Genomic DNA, 25,447 nt, shown 5'->3' with positions numbered 1-25,447 from the left:
GGCGAGCCGGGGCCTGGCGGGCGAGTGGGCGAGCGGGTAGGCCCAAGGCTGTTGTCGCTGCTGCCGTGGCTTTTTCCTTGAGAGCCTAAAGTAATCGCGATAAGAATAAAGAGAAAACGGCGTCGCCTCCATTTCAACCCCACTCCTACCCCCTTCCTTAACCCCAAACCAAACCAAACTAAACAACACACCTCCCTGGCTTCGCACCTGCCTCAGGGCCGCGCAGACGGGCCAGGGCCCCGCTTGCCGCCGGGGAGGTGTGAGCGGCGCGGCCTGGACTCGGGGGGAATCTCAGGGGGCTGTGTCTGCGTGTCGGTGTATGTCTGTCTCGGGGAATGTGTGTCTGTGGCCCGAGAAGGGTGACAGGGAGAGAGGGGTGGGAGGCCACAACCAACTCAGTGACTTGCTTAGAAAAAGAAAAAAGTAATCAAAACTCCCCCACATTAAAAAAAGAAAAGGAAGTAACAATTTTTTTAAAAACCGAAAGTTTTTAAAATCTAAGAAAAAAAATAAAACAAAGTAAGGGGGGGAAGAGGGAAGCTGCGGCTGGCACTGTCTGAGGGATCCATGTTGCGAATCCCTAAATTCATCCGCGCCCCCACCCCACCTCCACCCCGGACAGCACAGACTCCCTTGGGGCTCCTCTTCAGGGAGAGTAGGAAGGCCTTCCAGACGCCCCGCTTCCCCTCTTGTCCTTGGATTCGGGCCGCTGCGGCGACGATTCGTGCAGATGGTCCCCGCGGCCAAGGTGACTTCCTCGCGCCCGCTTGCCAGCCCCACCTCGTCGAACAGCATCCCGCCATCTGCGCATCCGAACCGCGCACAGTTGCAGCTCGCAACCTGAATCTGTGCAGCCACTCGGCCCTGAAAGATGCCCTATACATGAAATGCCTTTTCATCCTCAAACTCTGCAAACGATGTCACATAACTCGCAACTCTTCCCTTTTTTTCTCTCCTGACACCCCAACCGGCATTTTCTTCCACCAGCTTTTACTGAACTTTTTGGCACTGCTTTGGATTGGAGTCAATTGCAGTCCACGCAAATGGCTGCAGAGAGATCTACCCAGCAAGGAAAGGAGGCGCACACAAGTTTGCAGAAGTGTCTCTGCATTTCTGTTTGATCCGAAATGGACGCACATCCTGTATGGTGGATGGACTGTATATTGATGATTCCATTCTTCTCGCAGTTTAGACATCTCTGTTGGGATTTTTTGTTTATTTGTTTTTTATTTTAAAAGGCACAAACTATAGATATTAGTTGAATGTTGAGGCTTTAACTTTTTTGGTGTCTTTCTACAACTGTGTTCTGTGACTCAATTGTATCGTGTTAATATCAGTACAGACCGTCTCCTCTACGTGACCGTATAATGTTTTTCTCTTCTTGTAGTCTCTATGGTGTGTCTTTATGGAATAATAAGGTTCTCACGGGTTCAATTCCTTTGTGTTTAGAGAGACCACGGTTCAGACAATGGTATATATTTTTGTTATCAGGTGCATGTCTGTCTGATTTCTTTTTTATTTTTTCCTTCTTGTTGGACTATGTTTGTGAACATAAGCATCATAAGTTATGTTTCAGATTTTCGAATTTATTTATATGTGTTAAATGAATGCTTCTATTTAAAAGGGAAATATTTCTACATGTGCATATAGTTTTCCAAGAGTGTACCATTAACTTGATTGTTGATAATAAAAACAAAAAGCAAGTCTAGCAACTGAACTATTCCGACTTTTTCTTGACTCATTTTTGCTTGACTTTTTTAAAAAAGTTAATTTAAAAACGATAATGGAGGACAGAGGAAATTGTACAGAATATCTAGAAGCCGCTGCGGCTCTGGAAACCTAGGTGGGTTGGGGAATCTAAGTTCATGCGGCTAACTCCAGCCAATATAAAATTTAGTGCTTGGGACAGCAGGCGGGATTCTTCTGGTCCATTTTTATTTCTTTCCCAGTCACAGAGCACAAAAGAAGACGAGGGCGTTGATAAAAGTGCTCAGATCCGTGCCTAGGCTGCGGCTCCGGCTCCGAGGACTCCGTAACCGAGGAAGCAGGGTTAGGCAGCCTTCTAATTCCCAGCTTTGACAAGCACTCGAAAGTGCAGCGTGCAGGCGCCTTGGGGACCGATGGCGTCCGGGGAGGGCCAGGCGGTCCAGCCTCCTTAAGCCCCCAAAACTGCTGGCACCCAGAGACACCAGGGTGGGTGGGTGGGGTCTTTGCGTGGACGGGTGCATCTGGAAGGCACCAGCCGGAGAGCAGCTCTGCCATGTTGGTATGTTTGGAGAAATAACATCTACAACAACTGGAATTAGCGAGCACTTGCCTGTACTAGGTTGTGTTCTCCATACATTATCTCATCTACCCCTCAAAACAACCTCAGGAAGCAGGTGCAATTCCTATCCCTATTTTCTTTTAAACAGATGAGGAAGCTGAGGCAACAGAGAGGTTAACTTGCCCAAGAGGTTCTCGTGTATGAGGGATGGGGCCAGTCTTTGAGCCCAAGAAATCTGATTCCAGAGCCTGCCCTTTAACTATACCGGTGGTTCCCAAAGTGTGGGGTCCCTGGACCAGCGGCCTCAGCATCACCTGGGAACTTGTTAGACCCACGAATTCTTAGACCCCATCTGAGACCTACTGAATCAGAAACTCTGGGAGTGAGGCCCAGCCATCTGTGTTTCACAAGCCCTATAGAGGTTATGAGAACCACTGAACTACACTATAATAAACCCAAATGGGAAGGTTCCAGCATTGGAACTGCATTGGGAACAGGTGTGTTTGTGCATGGTGGGGATGAGAGCAGTTCTGGAAGCTTCAGTGACACCCTTTGGGAAGGAAGGAATCATCACCACAGACCCAAGATGGAATTCTGCCTCTTCCTTGGACTGTTCGGCTGGGTCAACTTCTTCAAGCAGTTGCCCGTGTGGACTTTTGGTACTTACCTTGGTACCTTTCTGGTTGGGCTCTATCAAAGGAGGAGCCAGCTTCCCTCATTTGAGTGGAGGCCACAGTCTGCCAACTCTGGTCTAAGGATTAGCAGCTGATCTGGTTTGAATTTATCAGAGCTTCTCACTTTAAGAATCCAAATACAGTGTGCATCAGATTAGGCAGGGTTCACCAAAAAATTTGAAACCTTTGGGTCTTATCAAACTTCCAATCGTTTTTCTAAAAAGCTTTTAAATAGTCTTTAAAAAATCTGTCTCTAAATGGCCTTCAGTAAATTCTCCAAGACAGCATTCCATAAACAATGGCATTAATTGTGCTGGTCTAAAATGCCAGCAGTTTCCAGATCCCTGAGACCCCAGTCTTCAGTTGTAAATATAACTTAGAAGGTCTGGAAGAGGCAAAAAGAAGGGCAGGACCCTATTGACAAAAAGGGCATTCAAGGCCCAGGTAACCCAGTCCTGGGCTTGGCTGGAGGAAAATTAGCCTTCCTCTAGGCATTGAGGGCCGCCAGGTAAGCCTCTGTGAGCTGCTATCAGGACAGTGGGATGGGCATTCTGGAGAAGGCAAGACCAGGAGTGAGAAAGAAAACAATAAGGAGAGAGAGGGAAGAAGAGAAGTGGAGAAAGAAGAGGAAAAACAAATAGCCAACGAAGAGTTTTTGGAAACCCCAGGGAGGGCCCTAGCAATCCTTTCAGATTTGGCTAAACTCGATAAGCTTCCCCAAATTCCCTTCTGCTGGCCGTGACCTGCTTTGAGCAACTTATCTCCAGGACAAGGGAAACTTTGGAATATGGTGAGGAAAACATGCTTCCCTCTCTCCACCCCCCCTCCCCACCAGCTTCCCAGAAGACTGTATTTTAAATATCTGGAAGCATCCAGCTCTAGTATTTCAAATATCAACTTCTTTTTACTTTGGGTCACCTCTGCCTCTGGTCAAAAAGCGAACTGTCGGGAGGCAAGCTTATGATCAAATGCAGAATAATGCTCCTGAAATATGATGGAATCTAGTGGCAGGACACTATGTCTCTTGTGTTGTGTCATTTCCTTGGAGCCCTGCACAGTGTGAACAAGCTCACTTTCACTTTTCCTCTCCTAAGGAATTTGCATTTTGGCTCATCAAGGCATCCCTTTTCCTGGCAACTCCGGGACCACATGTGACTTCACAAAACCTGCATGAGTTACTGCCAGACAGCCCTCTCTAGGCCAAGTCTCCTTCACCATGGCCGAGTACAGGGAACCAGAGAGTGGTTTCAGAGGGGAGCCCATAACCCAGCAAACAGTAGCTGTCTGCTACTCACCTCATGTCCTTAGAAAGACGGCCTCTGACTAGATAGAGATGGCCCTCAATCCAGGGAAAGGAACTCTGTGACCTTGGACAGCAAATAATTAATCCTTCTGAGCCTGATTCATTAACCATGAATGTGAATAATAGTACAGACTTGTGAGGTTGTTGGGGGGATTACATAAGATGTCCAGTAAGTACCTGGCAGAGCAGGGAGTTTTCAGCAAATGTCAAATATTATTTTAACATTATTTTATTATGTAACTCCTGGATTCTGTCTTAATCTCCCTAGCTCAAGCCTCAGAAGATTAAAAAGATCCCTCAGTTGTCACTTATGTCAATGGCCCAGGAACAGAGTGTGAGAGAATATGCAAAGTGGAATTGGAGAACTTTGCTGAGGGTGACAGTTAACAGCCTAGAATCAGCCAAAGGCTGACAAGTAATAACTACTAATATTTATTGAGTGCTTATTATATGCCAGGCACTTTTAAGCTGACAAGCTTTAAAGCATTCAATCCTCACAACTACCCTACTGGAAAAGTGCTATTCCCACTTTTTTTTTTTTCTTAGGAGGAAACTGAGGCATAGAGGGGTAAGGTAACATGCCCAGGTCACACAGCTGGTAGTAATGCAGCAGGGATCCAATCCCAACTGGTTTGTCTCCCAAGCCCATGCACCTTAACAACTGTTCTTTACAGTCTCTGCAAAGGGATGAATTCATTTTAGCCCATGAGGTCCTATACTGCCAGACCTGGGAAGAGATCTCCCCTTGCAAAAAGGACTCTGAAAGGTAGGTGAGAGTTAGAAAGGGCATCAGAAAGAGCAGGACTGGGATGGGAATCCCAACCAGATTCAGAATGAAGTCCAGGGCCTGAAAGGGGGCGGGCTTTGGGATCCCAACAAGGAGGGAGAATGTTTTCTGCAAGGCAACACATCTACGGTTCATAGTCTCTCTCTGGTAAGTGAACAAGGCAAGGAGTGGCCGGAGGCATGGCACATGAAAGGGGAAAGAACGGTTAACGCTGATGAACCGTGGAGTGTTGGTAGGTAGACAGGAATGGATGTCAGGAATAGATGTCAACCTCTAGGCTCATTTATCACCACCATGACAGACAAACCAAATGGCGCAAATGACAAAGCCCACCTGAATCCTTCATTGTTCAGCCTTAATTTCAGAGTGGCCGCTCACAACTCTCTGTAGACAATAAAACCAAATGCCTTCACTCACTAGTACTTCCATATTGGAAAGCCAAGTACAGAGGTCAGACCAATAGGCAGGTTGTCTGAAGATGGTCCATGACTATGTCCCCATCACCACAGTAGACATCTTGGGTAGCGCTAGACTTGGCTTAACTCAGGAGTTCTTAACCTTGGGCTCATGGATTGAATTCAAGGAGGAGAGAAAAAAATACATATATATATATATTTTTTCATTAATCTCTACCTGAAATTTGGCATTTTTTCAATGATGAATGTAGGCAACGAAGCCACAGTAGTAGTATTAGTACCTATGACTGTCACCAGTGAAATCACAGATACTTTCATTTCATGTTAGAGGTTTTGAAATTATCTCAATAGGTCATTTGCATTCATCATTAATTTGAAATTATGGTAATTATTAAACCAGCTACTAGATCTTGTTACTTAATACATTAATAAAGACGCACATACATGATTATAGCACCAATTTGTTTTAAAACGTTTTTCGTAATTTTATTTTAATTGGCTTCTTTTGTAATCCTATGCATTTTATTTTTTTACATTTAAAAACGTTATCTTGAGAGGGGTTCATGGGCATCACAGGCTGCCAAGGGTTCTGTGGTGCGTGCACACGTGTGCTCGCGCGCGCACACACACACACACACACACACACACACACACACACACACAAGCTAGGAGCTCCTGGCTAATTGATGAGAGCAGGGTATTCCACCCCGCTGCAAAGCTCTGACTATAAGAATCTCTCATCAAGACCAGAGCATGTAATCATTTTACTCTACAGGTGGAAGAAATATTAGCCAAGTCCTATAACCTGCTCCTTTAAAGGACAAAATAAAATAAAACAAGCCCCCAAAGCTGGACAAAGAAAATTCCAGGATTTTAAAGACCACTGCTGCGTGGAGGTGACAGACAACACAGGAGAGCAGGAGGTGATTAAAAGGTTTCAACAGGATTTGAACATCCTCATCATATTTGTTGAGTATCTGCATGGGCCGGGCACTGTGCTGGGTGCACCACGGAGCAGCCCCTACGATGAAGGTGGTGCTTTCCTTCTATTACACTACTGAAATCCAAAGCCATTGAGTCACATGTCCAAGTCACACCACTAATAATGGTAGAGCCAGAATGTAACCCACAGCCCTGAGTCTTAGCCAATAGGCTAAAAAGCTTAAAAAAAAATGAGAAAAGGAATTCTTCATCTTCTGGGCTGTCACTCACTTTATCTTTTGTCTGAACCTGAAGCTATTTAGTTTGTTAAAATACCCCGAGGCCAAGTGATTGAACAACGATGTTACTTTAGCCTTGCATTTGATGTCAAAGACCTCCCTCTGGGGAGAGTCAGACATCAAGGGGGAAATAAAGTCTTCTTACCTGGACATAATTTCATTAGGGAACCAAGTGGATGACTGTTTGCTATTTGCTATCCAATGATTTAAGGGGCGATTTTCAGAACAGGAAGAGTCTGAGTGTAAAATTTAATTTCTTTAAGGCCCTAGAGGCATGGCTACCTCGGACAAAAGTGAAGTGTAAACCTGCTTTGTCTGAGGCATAAGATATTGTGCTTTTGGAGTATTTACTATGTGTTAGGTACTTGGCTAACTGTTTAGCATTTGTTATGCATTATGACCTTTCAAAATTCCTAAGGTAGATAATATTGTTCTCATTTTTAAAAATCCAAGTAACAGAGAGGCCGAGCAAATTGCTTAAGACCCCAGAGCTGGTAAGCGCAAGAGCTGAGCTCCAAATCAATGTCCCTTTGATTCCAAAGCCCTGATCAATCTCCGAGAGGTCCCAGAGTCCAGAGGAATCACTGAGGCAATAGCCTAGAACCCAGCACTGCCCTTAGCCTGCCTGCTGACACCTTAAGCCAATGTTAAAAAGGATAGAGAGCATTATGAAAATGTTCTGGAATTTATAGTGATGATGGCTATACAACTTTGTGAATATACTAAAACCCACCTAATTGTACATGTTAAAAGAGTGAATTTTATGTTATGTGAATCATATCTCGATTTTTTAATTGAACAAATTTGACACGTAATGTATAAATTTAAGGTGTATAGCTGTGTTACTTTGATACATTTATATATTGTAATATGATTGCTGATATAGTGATATTTATCACATTATATATAGTACAGTATTATTGTCAATATTCATTACACTGTGCATTAGATCTCTATGGTTCATTTTCTTTACAAGTTTGTACCCTTAAACACCATTGCTCTTAACCTCCTCCCCGCCGATTCCCTGGTAACCACCATTTTACTCTGTTTTTAAGGTTTTACTTTTTTAAATTCCACATTAAGTCATATCATATGGTACTTGCCTTTCTCTGTCTGACATCTTGCTTAGCTTAACGTGTTCAAGGTCCAACCATGTTGTCAGAAATGGCAGGATGCCCTGCTTTCTCATGGCTGAATAATATTCCATTGCAGGGCTTCCCTGGTGGCACAGTGGTTAAGAATCCGCCTGCCAATGCAGGGGACAAGGGTTCAAGCCCTGATTAGGGAAGATCCCACATGCCGCGGGGCAACTAAGCCCGTGCGCCACAACTACAGAGCCTGCGCTCTAGAACCCGTGAGCCACAACTACTGAGCCCTCGAGCCACAACTACTGGAGCCCGTGCTCTGCAACAAGAGAAGCCCCCGCAATGAGAAGCCCGCACACCACAACCAAGAGTAGCCCCCGCTCACCGCAACTAGAGAAAGCCCACGTGTAGCAACGAAGACTCAAAGCAGCCAAAAAAAAAAAAAAAATTTTTTTTTAAAGCAGAGACTAATACAGGAAACCCATGTCTTGTCTTCCTCTGTGATATCCTTGATTTCTTGCAGGTATAATTCATATACACCTTCATCTTAGTCTTAAGTCAGAGCAACATAAATTAACAAAGGGGAGAGAGAGTGAAAAATATGACCATTTTCTTAAGCAATTATGCTTTTTTTTTAAAGTCTAGTGAATGTATGTTCTCTAGTATTGATTTTAAAACAAAATAGGCAAAAAATTCTTAAGCTGAAACCTTACACTGTAGTAATTTTTTCAATCAAATCACTGAAAGTCCAGAGAGATGTTAAAATAATCAGATATTTAACCATCCCTATACCTGACCATATATTCAAAAAGTCATGCATGGAAACTTCTTTCTAGGGGCACTCTTGCCTTCTATTGAAGGAAAATAAGTCAAATTTAAAGGATATTTGAAAATGTCTGTGGGCATTCATTCACTTATGCTGAGATTTTCTTCAAGTTCATTGAAACATTTTAAACAAGTCATTTCTTGAAAATTCACAAAAGGCTAAAATTTCAGTACACGTTTATTAGCAGAAATTAGGGTATCCCACCTGAAAGGTTATTTCATGTTTTGCTGTAAGGTCTTTTGAGACGTATAGATGATGTTAGGATATGAGTTTGCAAGAAGACAAAAGTTGCATTTTAGGAGTTGATTTTCTGGCCTTAAGACAATTGGGCCTTTTTGTTAACCCAGGATTCTCCTGCTTAGAAAGTTTCTACTTAGAAGGAGAGAACCACATCTAGATGATAACCCTGTAGTTACTTTCTTTTTGGTGGGACGTCCTTCAGCACTGTTAGCACTAAGATTGGTTAGGACTAGTTTCCATGTCATTCACACCTACTTGCTGAAAAAGTAGTTTGTGATCAGTAATAGAACCATATCTGAATAATTCAGTGATTTCAAAGTTTTTAAAAATTCAGTGATTTCAAAGTTTTAAAAAATAGGTAATACACGCACAAGGTAGAAGTTCAAATGAGTTATAAGGGTCAATGAAAAGTATATCTTCTTCCTACCTCTGCCCCCTCAAAGTAACCAGACTTAGTAGTTTCTTTTGTATCTTTCTTAAGTATAATGGAACGGCTTACCTAATTTCTGTACTTTTTAAAAAGAGTCAACATATATCCCAAAGGTCACTCCCTATCAAAATCTGTTGATCTGCCTTATTTTTAATGGCTTTGTAGTATTTGGTTTCCAAAAAGGAATGCAATGCAGTTCCTACGCTCCTAATGGCTCCTTGAATAGAAAGGAAGAACGTGACAAGAGACTGCTAATTCTTGCTAATAAGTATTCTCCTCTTCTTCCAGTTAGTGAAAGAACCCCTTGACTTTTTGACTGGCTGCGACATGGGCATCCAGATAGAGGTTACATTTCCCAGCCTCCCTTGAACCTAGACATGGCCATATGCCTAGGTTCTAGCCAACGGGATGAGAGCTGAAGGGATCTGTGCCGCTTCTAGTCATGCCCTTTAAAGAAAGCTGCTTGCTGTCAACCTCTTTTCCTTTTGCTATGTGATAGAATGTAGATGTGGTGGTGAAATAGAAGGTTCCTGAGCCCATGGAGCAGTTCTTAGAGTAGAACCCACCCTATTATCCTCTATCAATTTTTACAGAGAAATAAATAAAGTATTACACCAGCAATTGTTTGGTCTGTGTTAAACAACTGAACCACTATCTTGATAAATAAGAGTTGCCCTTGATATTTGTGCTGAACGTAGAGTAGGACTCACCAGATGGATGGGGGTGTGAGAATGACATTCCAGGCTGTTACATGTACAAGGTTGGATGACTTAAATCCTTTTTTAAAAGAGCCAGTAAGTGGCAGATGGATTAGATAATTCAGGTCTGTTGTCATCAAAGTCCATAATCATTTCACAGCACCATTAGTATGATATCCATTTAAGGTTTTTATTTTCCCCTGGAATATATTGATGGACTTGGGTATTACCCATATGAATTGCCTAATTTGTCTGTGATTCACTGGGAAATCCCAGAACAGGTTTTTCCAGTAGAATGACGTGAAAACCAGTCCTAACCAATCTTAGTGCTAACAGTGCTGAAGGACAGTCCCTCAAAGAGAAAGTAACCACCGGGTTATCATCTAGATGTGGTTCTCTCCTCCTATGTAGAAACATTCTGAGCAGGAGAATCCTGGTTAACAAAAAGACCCAATTGTCTTAAGGCCAAAAAATCAATTCCTCAAAATGCAACTTGTGTCTTCTTGCAAAAACATATATACAAGCATCATCTATACTTCTCAAAACACCTTACAAGGAAACATGAAGCAGCCTTCCCAAAGACTTGATTAAGTGCCCAGTAAATAACCTCCTTGCAGCAGGTCTAGAAACATGTTTTACTTCATGACAAAGGAAACCCACTACTAACGGCCAATAATAATAATAACACTTAACTTCTATGCAGGATTTATCATGTGCTAGAAACCGTGCTAAGCACTTTACATGTGTTATCTCATTTTATCTTGGCGGCTACCTTATGACATGGGTATTATGATTATTCCATTTTAGAGATAAGGAAACCAGGATTTAAAAGAGATTAAATAGCTTATTCAAGTTCCCACAGTTGGTAAGCAGCAGAACTGGAATTTGATTTGAACTCAAGTCAGCCTGATTCCAGAGACCACTCTGCTCTACTGTACCTGGTTATACACAGCACTCTTGTGCTTACTCATGCTTTTAGAGCATAAAAGCTTCCTCATGAAGGACCCTCTCCCTGTAAGGATCATGATGGGGCACAAGGCAGTATTTGTGCACAGTTCTGTGTGTGATTAAATATTCAAGAGCATTTTGTTGCTGTGTGCATTCTAAACCACATCCTTCTGCCAGCGAATGCTTACTTAGTGTTTACCTGTGCCAGGTGCCTACCGGACCTGAGGAGTTGGAACAGGAAGGATTCCATGGTGCTCTGGAAGTGGGTGAGATCCCATGGGGTCTACTTTGGGCGCTCCTCTCCCTGTCCATCACTTCTCTTTCAGGTAGCCTTCTTCAGAGCCCAATTCACAGGAACATCACCAGAAGCAGCCATAAGGGCTTGAGGTTAGGAGGTGGCCCCCAAATGACAAGGACTACATCATTAGGTCTTCCCTCTTTATGACCTTCTCCTAGGAGCAGAGGGTCAATGCCTCTTCCCCAGCTCAGTGCCCACGTCACCATCTCATTTTGGTAAACATTACAGTAGGCTGATTCAGGGCTGCTAACACTTTCCAATCTGAGCCTGGAGACATCTGTTGCAGGTGATAAATGGATTGTACTTAACCAAAGCCCAACAATGTCCCAAGAAACTAACTGATAGGTCCACAACCTGCTGTGCGGCCCAATTGAATCAGAGAATGAGCTATTTCATTTAGTTCTCACAGCAATCTTATAGATAGGTATTATTACTCCCATTTTCCAGATGTATAAACTGAGGCTTAGAGGGGGATGCAAAACTTTCAAGAGATTGCTGCTGTGGAAACTTGCATTTAAAACCCCATGCACTTTATTCAATGTTTCTGCTGCCTCCATTGAACCTATGTTTGGAATGGAAAAAAGTATAGGAAAAGTTACACATTCAGGGAACACATGACCTTCTTTGCCGCAGTCCCTTTGGCTATTTTAAACAAGGAAAATACACATGAAAATACCCATGTCCCCCAGCTCCAACTACAGCTGGGTGCAGAAGCGCGTTCTGAGACCACTGGTTGTTATTGAACAAGAGCCCTGCGGGAGTTAAACATCAGCTCTGAGCCCACTCAGACGTGGAGGAGCCAGGCCAGACCCCAGAGTGTCAGAATGATCCGTTCTTTTCCCTGCAGCAGGATCATTTCCAACCACAGCCAGGGACGGCCGAGGCATTAGCAAGCCTGCAACATCAAATCGGCCAGATCAATTCGCAGAAGCACTTCTAAGAGAAACAAATCAATAAGTTCCTTCCCCTAAAGATTGATAACATCATCAGCAAGCAACAGATGCATTTTAGGGCACCATACACAGTGCCAGGGAGGTGAGGTCCCTGTGCTACGGTTCTGCCTCTGGAAAAGCAATTGTAAATCAGCGGCCGAACATCAGTGCCTGCCACCCCTGTCACAACAATACAAGCTGACGTTCTCAATGCACTTGGCAGGTTTCGAGGTGCCGTCACATACTTTGTCTCTTTGGATTAAGACCCTACAAGGGGGATGTTACTGTCCCCATTTCATGGATGAGATTCAGTAAAACTGAACTGCCCAACTGGTTTAAAGCCATGATTATTTATAACCAAGCTGAGACTTGAATCTTCTGCCTTGGAACCCCATGTTCTGCCTCCTTGCCTAGTGTTCCCCAAACTTCATTCACTTTTTACCACCTTCACAATTTTGCATACATCAGAGAACCTCCTGTGTAATTTTTCTTTTTCTTTTCATTAACCTAGTTTTCTTTACCTAAATAAATTGATGTTAAAAGGAAATTTCTTGTTACTATTATAAATGAAAACAGTATGATTAACTGTAACTAGACATCATAAAAAATTGCATGATCTTTGAAAGGAAAAAAACATGTCTGCCTGTGTCTTAACCTTCACAGACCACACTCTGTGAACACAATATTATACTGCAGAACTTTATGAGCAATAAGAATGTAGTCATTTTAAGTTTTGAGGTCCTAAAACGTGAACTCTGTTTAAGTGAGCTGTGTTATTTTTTTGCCAAAATCGATAGAACAAGATTCACTTTATCTCAACAATAATAAAGGATTTAGGGTTTTAGGGCAGATAAAAGAAGTTTTGTCTCCCCTCTCGCTTCCAGAGGCCTCACCCCTGGTACCGGCCCAGGGGAATGGAGGTGTTGGAAAGGGTAAATCAAGATGAGTTTCCTGAAACCTGTAGAAAAGAGGTGAAAAATTCCAAATTTTACTATTTAAACAAATAAAAATCAGATCGGTGCCCTATGCGTACGGAACAGGAATTAACTACCCTTCTAATTAAAATATCAGGAGAAGAAGCAAGGATTAAATGGAAAAATGTCTAACTTCACCCCGGAGATTAACTTAGCTTTTAAATTTGTTTAAGACCCATTTACATCCTATTGTCAGTCCCGACTCCTAAGTGCTCTCCACTGCCTGTCCTCAAAATGTATCAATGCCCTCCCCTCGCTTTACCTGGACCTGCCTTTAATTAGCATCCTCACTGAAGTGGTCTGAGCTCAGCAGCCCACCTCATCCTCATCCCCCATTGTTGACCCGTGCTACTGTAATGGCCTCCTCATTCGGTACCTCCCTTCCAGGCTAATCCCTTCCAATTCATCCTCCACAAGTTGCCTGCATCATCTTTCCAAGATATAGATCTCCGTCACCCCACACGGCACTGAACGTATTTAGTGGCTCCCTGTTGCTATAGAAGCAAGTCTAAATTCCTAAATCCCACAAGGCCCTTCTTGAGGCAATACTAACATACATCTCTTTTTTGCCTAACCTTCTAAGCATTGCCCCTCGAAGTATCTAATTTAAAGGGATATGGTTTATTTGTAACATTAGAACTTAATGCTTGATTACATCCCTCCCTTTTCTCTAATGTTTTTTTGCCACCTCCTTAAACTTCTCTGACAGAGTCCAGAAGACACTCAACAAGTAACTTGCTGACGGATCTGTAGAGAAGAGGAGTAGTTTGCACCTCTGGGCCAGGTGTTTTAGTGTGAGCAATGCTAAAGAAACACAGAAAAATCATTTGCAGATTCATGAATTAGTAATTCTTTAAAAACAAAGTTTATTCATCGGTTACTTCCTTTTAGTAAGTGAAAATGTTGAGTGAAATTTCGTTCTTGGTATGAAATGCAAGACTTTAGAAATTCAAATATATATTTAGGAAAGCATACATTTTCATCTATTAACTGAGAATGACTGAAGCAGAAGCAATTACCAGTTTGAGGAGAAGTATAAACTTCAGCCTAATTCACGAGCTGGTCCATTTTTCTTTCTTCAAGCATCAGTCTGGGTTTGGTATGCAATCAGCCCACACGTACCTTAAGTACATTCTACTTTATGCTGCCTTGCCTTACAGAGTCAGTGGATTCATTATAAATCCATTCTTCTACTCAGCAAACACTGAGTGTCTACTCTGGGCCAGGCACATTCCGAAAGATGGGATCACTTGACACAAATGGTTGGCATATCTAGTATCACAGATCTTTGCTTTAATCCAGAGGTAATCTGAAATGTTTAGTGTAGGTAGTTTTGCAAGTTCTGTTATAGAAACGATGGCAATATGCATGGTAAATTATGTAAATCTGTCACCTCCTTTTGCTCCTCTTGACCACAAAGAGCAGCCCTCCACATCTGTATCCTGCTTCACATTAATAATTTCATCACACAAGAAATCCTGCATAATCCCTACTTTTCATGTGGGAAAACTCAGACATATGTATTAAGTGACCTGTTTGTGGTCCGACTACAAATTCCTGTGCAAGTGTGAGCTCAGGGTGGGGCATGAGGATGGGTAGGAGTAGAACAGGGTGAAGATGGAGAACAAGAGAGGAGAATGAAGTGACAAGAAACATGGACTTACTTTGATTGAGTGCCTACTGCATGCCCGGCACCCGGCACACCCTAGTTCATTCGGCCCTCATAGGGCTTTGTGGTAGATACTATTCTCTCTCGTTTTACAGCTGTAGAGACTGGTTGTACAGATTGTAATCAGGGAACCAGTCTACAAACCTGGTGTTTCCACTTTTCCAAGCTAGTACCAGGGCCTTCTGGTCCCAAATTCAGTGTTCTTCCCACCTATCACACTCGTATCCCAGCTGGAAGAAGGATTCGGTGGTCTGAAGATGCCCTTGGGTGGCTATCTATTAGATGAATTACGGCTTTCCCACATGTTGATTTCCTAAAGTCTTGTTTGCATTGTTTTGGACACATAACTTGAGCCTCTCTTCCTCATGAGCTCAGCCTTCTTCTCCTCTAGCAAAATAAACATCTCCCACACAGGTCATATTCACTGATGTTAGAGGTCTTAGAAATCTGACTCAATCTCAAGTTTTCTGTATCTAAAGCAAGATTTCTTTTTTTAAAAAAATTTTATTTAATTTATTTTTTTATACAGCAGGTTCTTATTAGTTATCAATTTTATACATATTAGTGTATATATGTCAATCCCAATCTCCCAATTCATCACAAGCAAGATTTCAAAAGGAAAATAAAGATGAGGTTCAGTAACTTCTGTCCATTGCACTTCTGTCTTTATTTTGGAGTGGATTCAGTGGCTGAGGAAGGCCACTGGATGTTAGACTTCTGGCCAGGGGTGATATCCAAATTATCAACAATCAGCATCAATTAAATGGGTTATCCAGCAGAGAGGGTTCAATCTCTTGGGTGTCTCTCTGTGCCAGGCATTAATCCTTTAGCTGCTGGATCATGGAAGAAGTCTGAGGATCCCAGGAGAGGAGTTGGGATGGCCAGGCTTGCAGGCAGGCATTTAAGAGATCTTAGAGGAGGGATTCTTTCCCAAGCGGTGCAGCTATATTTTAGTATTTTAACAACCAGTGCAGCCATATTGGTGCTTACTGACCATTGGCCCTGCTTCTGGCCCTCTTCCCAACCTCAGAGCTCCTGATCCCACTGTCCTCAGCAGATGACTTCCCTATACTGGGCTGGTGTTGCTTCTAAAGAGGTGGGGAGAAAAGGGGTTACAACTTGAAAAGTTGTTCAGTCTTTTTTTGGCCTCCTAGATCATCTGCATGCCTTGGGGAATAATGGTTTACAGCAGTGACTGCTGCCATTTGCCAATATTCATTCTTCTCTTCCTACAATAACCCAACTTGGGTTTTAGCTGGGTACATGTCTGCCTGGCTTCACACTACATTTCCCACAATTCCTTGAATCTCAGTGTGATCATTTGTCTGTTGTAGCCAATAGAATTGTACTACTTTCAAAATATGCCTTTAAAAGAAATGAGTGAGGGCTTCCCTGCTGGCACAGTGGTTAAGAACCCACCTGCCAACGCAGGGGACACGAGTTTGATCCCTGGTCCAGGAAGGTCCCACATGCCGCGGAACAGCTAAGCCCGTGCGTCACAACTACTGAGCCTGAGCTCTAGAGCCCGCGAGCCACACCTACTGAGCCCATGTGCCACAACTACTGAGCCCACATGCCACAACCACCGAAGCCCGCGTGCCTAGAGCCTGTGCTCCGCAGCAAGAGAAGGCTTCTCACTGTGCACTTCTCACAGTGCACAGGCTTCTCACTGAAATGAGAAGCCTGTGCACTGCAATGAAGAGTAGCCCCTGCTTGCCACAACTAGAGAAAGCCCGCACGCAGCAACGAAGACCCAACACAGCCAAAAATAAATAAATAAGTTAAAAAAAAATAAAAGAAATGAGTGAACTCTTCTTTTCCCTTTGTTCTTTCTAATGGCTGGGATGCATGCAAAAGAGAAGGTAGCCAGAGAGGAGCTGCACTTGAGGACGACAGATCTGCTCTGCTAGCCAGGACTCCTTGGCTCTGGACCATTACATGGGCAAGAAATATTAAGCTCTTCTTGTTTAAGCTACACTATATTGGGGGACCTTTGTTTTAGCAGCTCAGACTCTACCCTAACAAATACTGCTCATTGGTTGTATCATTAGTTGGTTGGGTTTCCATAACTTACTACCTTTGAAAACAGAGGAGGGGGAGAGTGGGTAAAAAAGGCACGACATTATACTGATATTAAGGCTGTAAGGTAAAAAAAAAATGCAAATTGCCTTAAGAGAACTGAAAGACATTCTGTGGACAAAGGATGGATCATATGGGGAAACTGTCGAGAGAAGAGGTTGCAGAGATTAGACTTAGAGGCCGTGTTCGGTGACTTTATTTTGAGTCCAGGCAGACTCACTGAAGTTTTGAGTAAGAAAGTAACACGATCCAATGTCTATTTTAGAAAGACCGCCCTGGAGCATGGAGAATGGATTGAGGTTGTGAGGTTGGCGGTGGGGAGGCAAAATTAGAGACCGGGACACCAGGTATGAGGCTGTGGTGGTAAACTGGGTGAGAAATAATGACGGGCTAAACTAAACAAGAGAAAAGTAGGCAAAAGGAGAGACATTAGGAAGTGGAATCCTTGAGATCGGAGGTAAATGATTGGGGTGGGTTGGTAGAGGAGAGAAGGAGTTTAGGATGATGCCAGGTTTCCAGTTTGTGTGGTGGTTTGCAGTGTTCTGAAGAGGGCGTCCTGGCAAACAATAGAAATGGATAAAGCTAGTCCGCAGTGTTTCCCACTGTCTCTCATTCATCTTATACCCTCTCTCCTTCACTCATTTCTTCCCCATGGTCCTGGCTGTGGATCCTATTTCTGCCCTTTTCCAGACATGCCTTTCAGAAGTGGTTTCCCAGTCTTTTCACTAAGGACTCCTTTGAGTCAATCCCGTATGTACCCCAAATTTTGAAACATTTTTTTCCCACACGTTACCCGTGTCCATCACTTTAAAATGGCCTTGGCCCATTTCCAAGGCCAATTGTAAACCAGACACCACCGTTCACATCAGAAACCACAGCTATCAGATGAGGCTGCTGGTACCGCCCACCCACTTCAAAAATGCCTTGGAATTGCTCAAAAGCCAATCAGAGCTTTGGATTCACAATATCATCACCACAGTTGAAGTCATTCAAGTAAGAAGGGGGGAATGGGACATTTTAGAGAGTCTGTGTTGCTGGAAGTCAGGTGCATGCGGGATCCTGCTAAATGTTTTGAAATACTGAACCTTGGAGAGTGTTCATTACTAACCTTTTTATTCCTAGGGCTCTGGGTTGCCATGGATTCTAGACTTTTTTCCTCCACAGTAAAGAATAAGAGTTTTAGGTCTCTTCTATGTCTAGTAATGGTTCCCCTTTCCAGTGCAAGCATTCTTATTCCACCTTGTGGGACTCTACTTGGTTTTTTTAAAAATTAATTAATTAATTAATTAATTTATTTTTGGCTGTGTTGGGTCTTCATTTCTGTGCGAGGGCTTTCTCTAGCTGCGGCGAGCGGGGGCCACTCTTCATCGTGGTGCGGGGCCTCTCACTGTCGCGGCCTCTCTTGCTGCGGAGCAGGGGCTCTAGACGCGCAGGCTCAGTAGTTGTGGCTCACGGGCCCAGTTGCCCCGTGGCATGTGGGATCTTCCCAGACCAGGGCTCGAACCCATGTCCCCTGCATTGGCAGGTGGATTCTCAACCACTGCGTCATCAGGGAAGCCCTCTACTTGAGTTTTAATCGTGGCGTCCTTCTCTAGCCACAGGGACAGACACATGTCCCAGATTGAACCAATCCTAGTGCCACCGCCTCCCAACAATCGTGGTTGGTCCAAGAGGTGGGCATGTGACTCTTTGGGCCACTCATGGACTTTCCTGGGATTGATACATGGATGCTAGAAGAAAGAAGGAATCTCTCTTTTGTTGGTGTTGCTAAGCTAGGATAACATAAATGTAGATCTGTCCATATTAACCTTCCTCGGCTGTATGGAGAAAACTCATCTTCAGTAATCGAATATTGTGTCAACACCCAGAGAGAAACCGAGCTGCGAGATGAGCTGAGCAAATTCTGGTGCTGTCGGAGTTGTTGGTTCCAGACCACGTGGCCTTATTCCTGAAGCTCTCCCCTTAATCACATGAGCCACTTTAGGTTCCTTCTCAGCTCTATGAACCAATGAGTTCTTTACTTGCTTAAGCTGGTTTGAATTGAGCTTTTGATACTTGCAGTGTCCTAATAATACACGGTCAGTTCCCAAAGCTTATTTATAACAAAATTACTACTTAAGGCCCAAGCACTCACAGATCCACGTGAATTATGTTCCTCATCTGGTTTAACATTTGCATTAGGACGAATGCTTTGATGCTTTGATGCATGTTTGAACCCATGTCTCGCCCAATTATGTTTCACCCAAGGAGGGAACAGGTTTTAGGCAGGTTAGCAAGCCAAAGGGAGAGAGATTTGCTGGGGGCACCTGGGCTGTCTGCAGACGCTCAAGTCATCTGAGGCCATGAAGCAGAGAGTCCTTCACCTGCAGCCTCTACTCCATCTCTACATCCTCTCTGAGGTAGCTGGGGGCAGGGGTTGGAGCTAATAGATGTCAGGAGTTTATTTTGATGAGCTCTCTTCCAGGTCCTGGTCCTCCCATGCTGGTCCCCCCTCCACTCCTCTGCAGTAAGACATGGGTCGGTTGTCTGGTAGGTCATTCACCACTAAATAACAACTGCAACCAATACCGCCACCCTTCAAGGAAGGACACTTTGCAACTAATTACTTCCCATGAAAATACCCAAACATAATTTTGCTCATTATTAAAATTTTCCAATGATAGATTTATCTTCCCCATTAAGTAATACATTATTCTCCTACAAAACACATAGTGCACTAGAATTACTAGGCACTGCTTATATTAAATTGCTCCTTAATAAATTAAAACTCCTATGGTTATGAATAAACTAGGTCATCTGCACGTTTTGTAAATTAGTAGTTTCTTGTAGTTATTCTCTCTTGGTCAAAGTCTAAAAGAAGGGGAGAGGAAAAATGATTATTATTTTATTGTTTTCAAGCCAACTACTGCTCTCTGCACTGTAGTTTAAAATAAGCCACTCAGTCTAATATGGTAGAATCAATGTTGGGTATCCATCAGTTAGGATGAATTTTAAAGGCTATGGTCTGTAAAGTTTTAAAGTCATATTAGAAGCTAAACCTACCGGATGAATAACCAACCACAGGTCGTATTTGAAGATTCTTGAAGCAACAGGCACTGTCCAAAGTGATTTTAATTACTGGGCGAAATGTTTTTCCCTGTTACAACTTTTGGGTGTGTTGAGAGGCTTTTCTTTCTGATTTTAGGATAAGTCAACTTCTTCTCTGACATCTTTTTTTTTTTTTTTCTCTGACATCTTTTCAATTTGAGATGATTAATAGAGATTTTCTATAGTCATATCCAAAATGGTTGACACTATTAAAGAATCAGCTACAAGGACTTCTCAGAGTACCAAATCCTTACTTACAGAATTGTATAAGACAAACAGATGGATGCACTTTTGTGTTTTCGTTTTTAAATTCCCCTACCCACTCAAAGGTTCACGAAGGACAGCAACCAAGCCACAATAAGACAATTGCTCCACCTTCTGGCAAAACTATGGAATTGTTTGAACCCATGTCTCACCCAACTATGTTTCTTGAAGAGTAAACATAGTGGGCGTACACTGCCTCCTGATGCTTGTTTTTCTATAGCTGTAGCTCAGTTATTTCTACTGAGATAATTTCCCCCCTCAGAGCTATACAAAGATGTTCCTTACACACATTCCTCTTTGTTGTCAGTTACCTCAGGAATCTTTTTCTTTCCTGAGCGATTCCCACCTGCCCTTCCACATAACTTTCTCTACCTCTTCTCTCTTTTTCTCATCACGTGGCAAAAAACAAAACAAATCAAAAAACCAAACAACTTTATCCTGTCTAATATATGTAAGAATAGTGCTGGTGGTAATAAGGAGCACAAAAGTCAAACACTGGAACTGTAGATAACACAATAAGGAATCAGTGTCACCAGGCGCTTTGCACTGTTTCCTTCAGAATCGCTACAATAAATCCTAGGCTTACCTGCTTCTAAGTATGCCATTTAAAGTTATAGTTACTTCACATTCAGTATTTTTTCCTGTTGGCTCATTAATTTTAAAATGAATAATTTCTTCTCTATTTATTCCCCAATATATGGTAGCTCAGCTACATTAAATAGGTTAACATTACTTCTATGTGTGCCGTAGGTTACAGAGAACTAACTTTTTAGTCACAACATTCTGGAAGTTAAAGACATCTATTGAAAAAATTCGTTTTTCTTATTTATTTATTTATCTATTTATATTGAGACACAATTGACATATAACATTGTGTAAGGTTAAGGTGTACAACATGTTGATTTGATACATTTATACATTGCAATATAACTACCATCAGAGTTCTAACTAACACCTCTATCATGTCACATAATTATCATTTCTTTTTTGTGGTGGGAACAATTAAGATCTAAGCTCTTAGCAACTTTGAAGTTTATAATACAGTATTGTTGACTATAATGACTATGCTGTGTATTAGATCTCCAGGACTTTTCATCTACTGGTTGCAAGTTTAGTTTGTCTTTTAGAGATACTTCTTCACGATTCCCTTGGCCTCAACTACCATGGTTAAGTGTTTGTATTTTAAAAAATTAAGTTGTGCTTAAGCAATTATCAAAGTAGTAAGTATTCATAAGGAAAAGGCAAAACAAAATGAATAAAATAAAAAATGAACGTCCCATCCCTTGTACCCTTCTCCATCTCTCATCAGAAAGAGTCAAGAGTTTGAAGTATTTCCTTTAGAAATTTTTTTTCTATGCAGCCACAAGCATAATTTTCTTTTTCGGAGAGAGGGAATCTATCTATCTTTTATCTCTCTATCCATCAATTATCTATCTAGTAACTTTTTTTCTACTCATTATGGCCATCTTTTGGTGTATAGACACAATGAAAAAAATTGAAACCTTTCCTTCATGTTAACTACTTAAACAATTATTTCTGCTAAAAAAAAAAAAGAAGATACATATGATACCAGTCCCTCTGAGATCAGAAAGCAGGAGGGTGGATGAAAGGAAAGGTTGTTTACCTCTGCAGGCAAGAATTCACTTGTCTAGAGCAGAAGAAAGAAACAGAAGAAATTATTTTCATTCATTCTTCAAAGCATACTGTGAAATTGGAAGGTAGTTTTCACTAAACTTTAAAGGAGTAACATCTTCTTTTAAAAAGTACTTCCTTTTAATAGAAACAGACTCACAGACAACAGACTTGTGGTTGCCAAGGGGGAGGGGGTTTGGGGGAGGAACGGATTGGGAGTTTGGGATTATCAGATGCGAACTATTATATATAGAATGGATAAAAAACAAGGTCTGGGCTTCCCTGGTGGCTCAGTGGTTGAGAGTCCGCCTGCCGATGCAGGGGACACGGGTTCGTGCCTCAGTCCGGGAAGATCCCACATGCCGCGGAGCGGCTGGGCCCGTGAGCCATGGCTGCTGAGCCTGCGCGTCGGGAGCCTGTGCTCTGCAATGGGAGAGGCCACAACAGTGAGAGGCCCGTATACCGAAAAACAAAAACAAAAACAAAAAAAACAAGGTTCTACTGTATAGCACAGGGAACTATATTCAACATCCTGTGATAAACCATAATGGAAAAGAATATGAAAAAGAATGTGTATATATATATATATATATATATATATATATATATATATATATATATATATATATATATATATAACTGAATCACTTTGCTGTATGGTAGAAATTAACACAGCATTGTAAATCAACTATATGTCAATAAAATAAAATTTTATAAAGTACTTCCTTTTTTTTTACATCTTTATTGGAGTATAATTGCTTTACAATGGTGTGTTAGTTTCTGCTTTATAACAAAGTGAATCAGTTATACATATACATATGTTCCCATATCTCTTCCCTCTTGCGTCTCCCTCCCTCCCACCCTCCCTATCCCACCCCTCTAGCTGGTCACAAAGCACCAAGCCGATCTCCCTGTGCTATGCGGCTGCTTCCCACTAGCTATCTATTTTACGTTTGGTAGTGTAAAGAATATAGTCAACCATGATTAGAAACTAAGTTATAAATACACATTTTCATGTGTACTGTGGCTTATCCTTCTGCATCCTCAGAATGTATTTTCACACTTTGCAAGCCCACATGTTTGTACTTCTCTTAGAGAAAGACCAAAGTAGAGGTCACAGTTTGAGTATGTCCCTAAGCCAAACACCCATAGCCACATAACCAAAATGGAAACTCTCCTGATTTCCCTCAAATGCTGATTCTGACCTACAAATAAAACTTAAGTTTTCTTTCTGTTAGTGTGATCTTGCAGATTCCTATTCAATCAGCTCAAACAGGTAAGCTCGTGTAGTGCTACTACCCCACAAGGATGGTGAGTTTCTAGTAACCAATCACAATTTTTTTTTAAAAGGCTCTTCCTCATTCATGTTTATAAACTGAGCTGCCACTGCTGAGAGCCAGCTTCTTACCACTTTTGCTTTTGAAGTCTCCTTGATCATAGTTTGTTTCTTGCACAGTAAAATATTGATATCGAGTAGAGCTCTCCAGATTTTATTTTGACACCTCTTTATATTAAATGTTATCTCATTCATGGGGTCTAGAAACAATTGAGACTATAGATAACTAAAGTTAGCTATACACTCATTTTATGCATAAATGACAAAGACAAATGCATTTTTCTTTTCTTTTTTCTTAGACCTCGTTGGAAGCCAAGAAAATACAACGTTAAAGAAAAACTACACAGCCGTGACTGAGTTTATTTTCCTGGGACTGACAGAGGGAGCTGAGTTGTGACCCGACTTTTTTGTTGTATTCTTAGTCATCTACCTTATTACAGAAACCGACAATGTGAGCATGATTTTGTTAATCAGAAGTGACTCAAGTCTGCAATGAACTTCTTCCTCAGTCACCCTGCCTCTGTAGATCTCTGTTTTACCACCGAGGCCACTCCTAAGATGCTGGCTCATCTCGTACCCAAGAGAAAGACCATTTCCATCATGGGCTGCTTTTTACAATTCCACTTTTTCATAGTTCTGGTAATCACAAATTATTATATGCTTACTGTGATGTTTATTACCACTGCATGGCCACCTGCAAGCCCTTGTTATATGGTAACAAAGGGTCCAGATGTGCCTGTCTCTCCCTGGTTGGTCTTCCATATATATATATGTATATATATGTATATATATATATATATATATATACATATATATATATATATATATATAGAGAGAGAGAGAGAGAGAGAGAGAGAGGGAGAGAGGGAGAGGGAGAGAGAGCTTTGCAACATCTGTCTTTCTGTGACCCAATGAGATCAACCACTTTTACTGTGCGGACCCACCTCTCTTAGTCCTCGCCTGCTCAGATACTTATATCAAAGAAATTGCCAAAAAAAAAAAGAAAAGAAATTTCCATGTTTGTGGAACCACACTGTCTTTTGAAACTTGAATATATTTTACAGGGCGTTAAACAAAAATGTTGGAATTTTAACTCAAGTTTCTTCTTTGAAGATGTGTAACAAAGGCAGCAGAAGGGATTATATTGTTACTGGCAATCATTCCTAGTTGCAACAGTGAAGAATTTGTCCTGTGAAAAGTTTCTCTGCATCGTGTGCTCCTATGACTTGGACATTACTGTTTCTCTAACTTAGATTGATTTTCGCCAGAGGGAGACAAAACTATAATTTGAAGGCATCTTTTGCTCTCTACATTAATGTTTTTTAAAATAATTGATTCTTTCCGGTCATTAGGGTTTCGAAATGGTGTCTACAAGGCAATGTGATGTTTACCCACCACCTTAAAGTACTTCCTTGGACTGATTTTCTCCAGGCCTCTTTCCTTATCATTTACTGAATATCGAAATTCTTCCTCCCTGGCGAAAGGGTTGGTTCCACCCTCAGCTGGTACTAAGTGATCATTTCTTCTTGTTGTTCATTTGATGTTCATTTCTTCTTGATGATCATTTCTTGTTCATCACTAGCTCACCTTGTATTAGTTTTATATTCTTGGTTAGTTAAGTCATAAGGGGGAGAGCTGGTTTAAAAAGGAGCTTTTTAGTCAGTGGCAATCCAACATTCCCAGGACTACCCTCTGAAAAACCGAGAAGAGGAGTTTTCATGGAATCTTTAGTCCTTCCCACTTAGCCCCTTCCTTGTGACAAAAAGTTACCCTGAAATCTGGAAAATTGTTCCTTTTAGGCCACTTTCTCCAATAATTAGTGTATTTTTAATAATACCACCGTCTTGCAATGCCAAGCAACCAGTGAATGTTAAAGGGAAATAATCATCCTGTAATTCAGACTGGTAGGAAACAGTCATTTCTAATTACTTGTCATAAGAGAATACAATGCAATTAAAGATTCTGGCTTAGACTAGAGCCTCCACACAGCCACTGTCTCCACTTGAATCAGAATATTTTTGACTGTCTGAAAAGGCAAAGTCAGAGAGATGGACCATACACTCATTCAAATTGGCCTTTACCATGATGGACGACATCTTACAGATGTTTTATATTTTTGATGGGTGTTATTACATAGACTGGGAGAGGTAATTATTGAAAGCCAAGGTCCTTAGGTCTAGAAGAGTTATTAGGGATTATTTCAGAATGGGTTTAGGCACATTTAAACATGCAGTAGGTGCTTAAGCCTGTCAATAAACATCTTTTTGGAGGACTCATTATGGT

General features: G+C 41.9%; 1 pseudogene across 1 annotated transcript; it reads left to right on the top strand.

The window, feature by feature from the left end:
• The first annotated feature begins 567 nt into the window (after positions 1-567).
• On the top strand, positions 568-24,288 carry LOC309961111 (olfactory receptor 5M5-like; annotated as a pseudogene). Its single transcript has 3 exons — positions 568-919; positions 23,464-23,936; positions 24,030-24,288. The product of its transcript is annotated as an olfactory receptor 5M5-like (transcript).
• Positions 24,289-25,447: the final 1,159 nt, after the last annotated feature.

The sequence above is a fragment of the Leucopleurus acutus genome (genome assembly GCF_964270905.1).
Source record: "Leucopleurus acutus genome assembly, chromosome: 4".
NCBI classification, from domain to species: Eukaryota; Metazoa; Chordata; class Mammalia; order Artiodactyla; family Delphinidae; genus Leucopleurus; species Leucopleurus acutus.
This window is presented reverse-complemented; position numbering and strand designations above follow the sequence as displayed.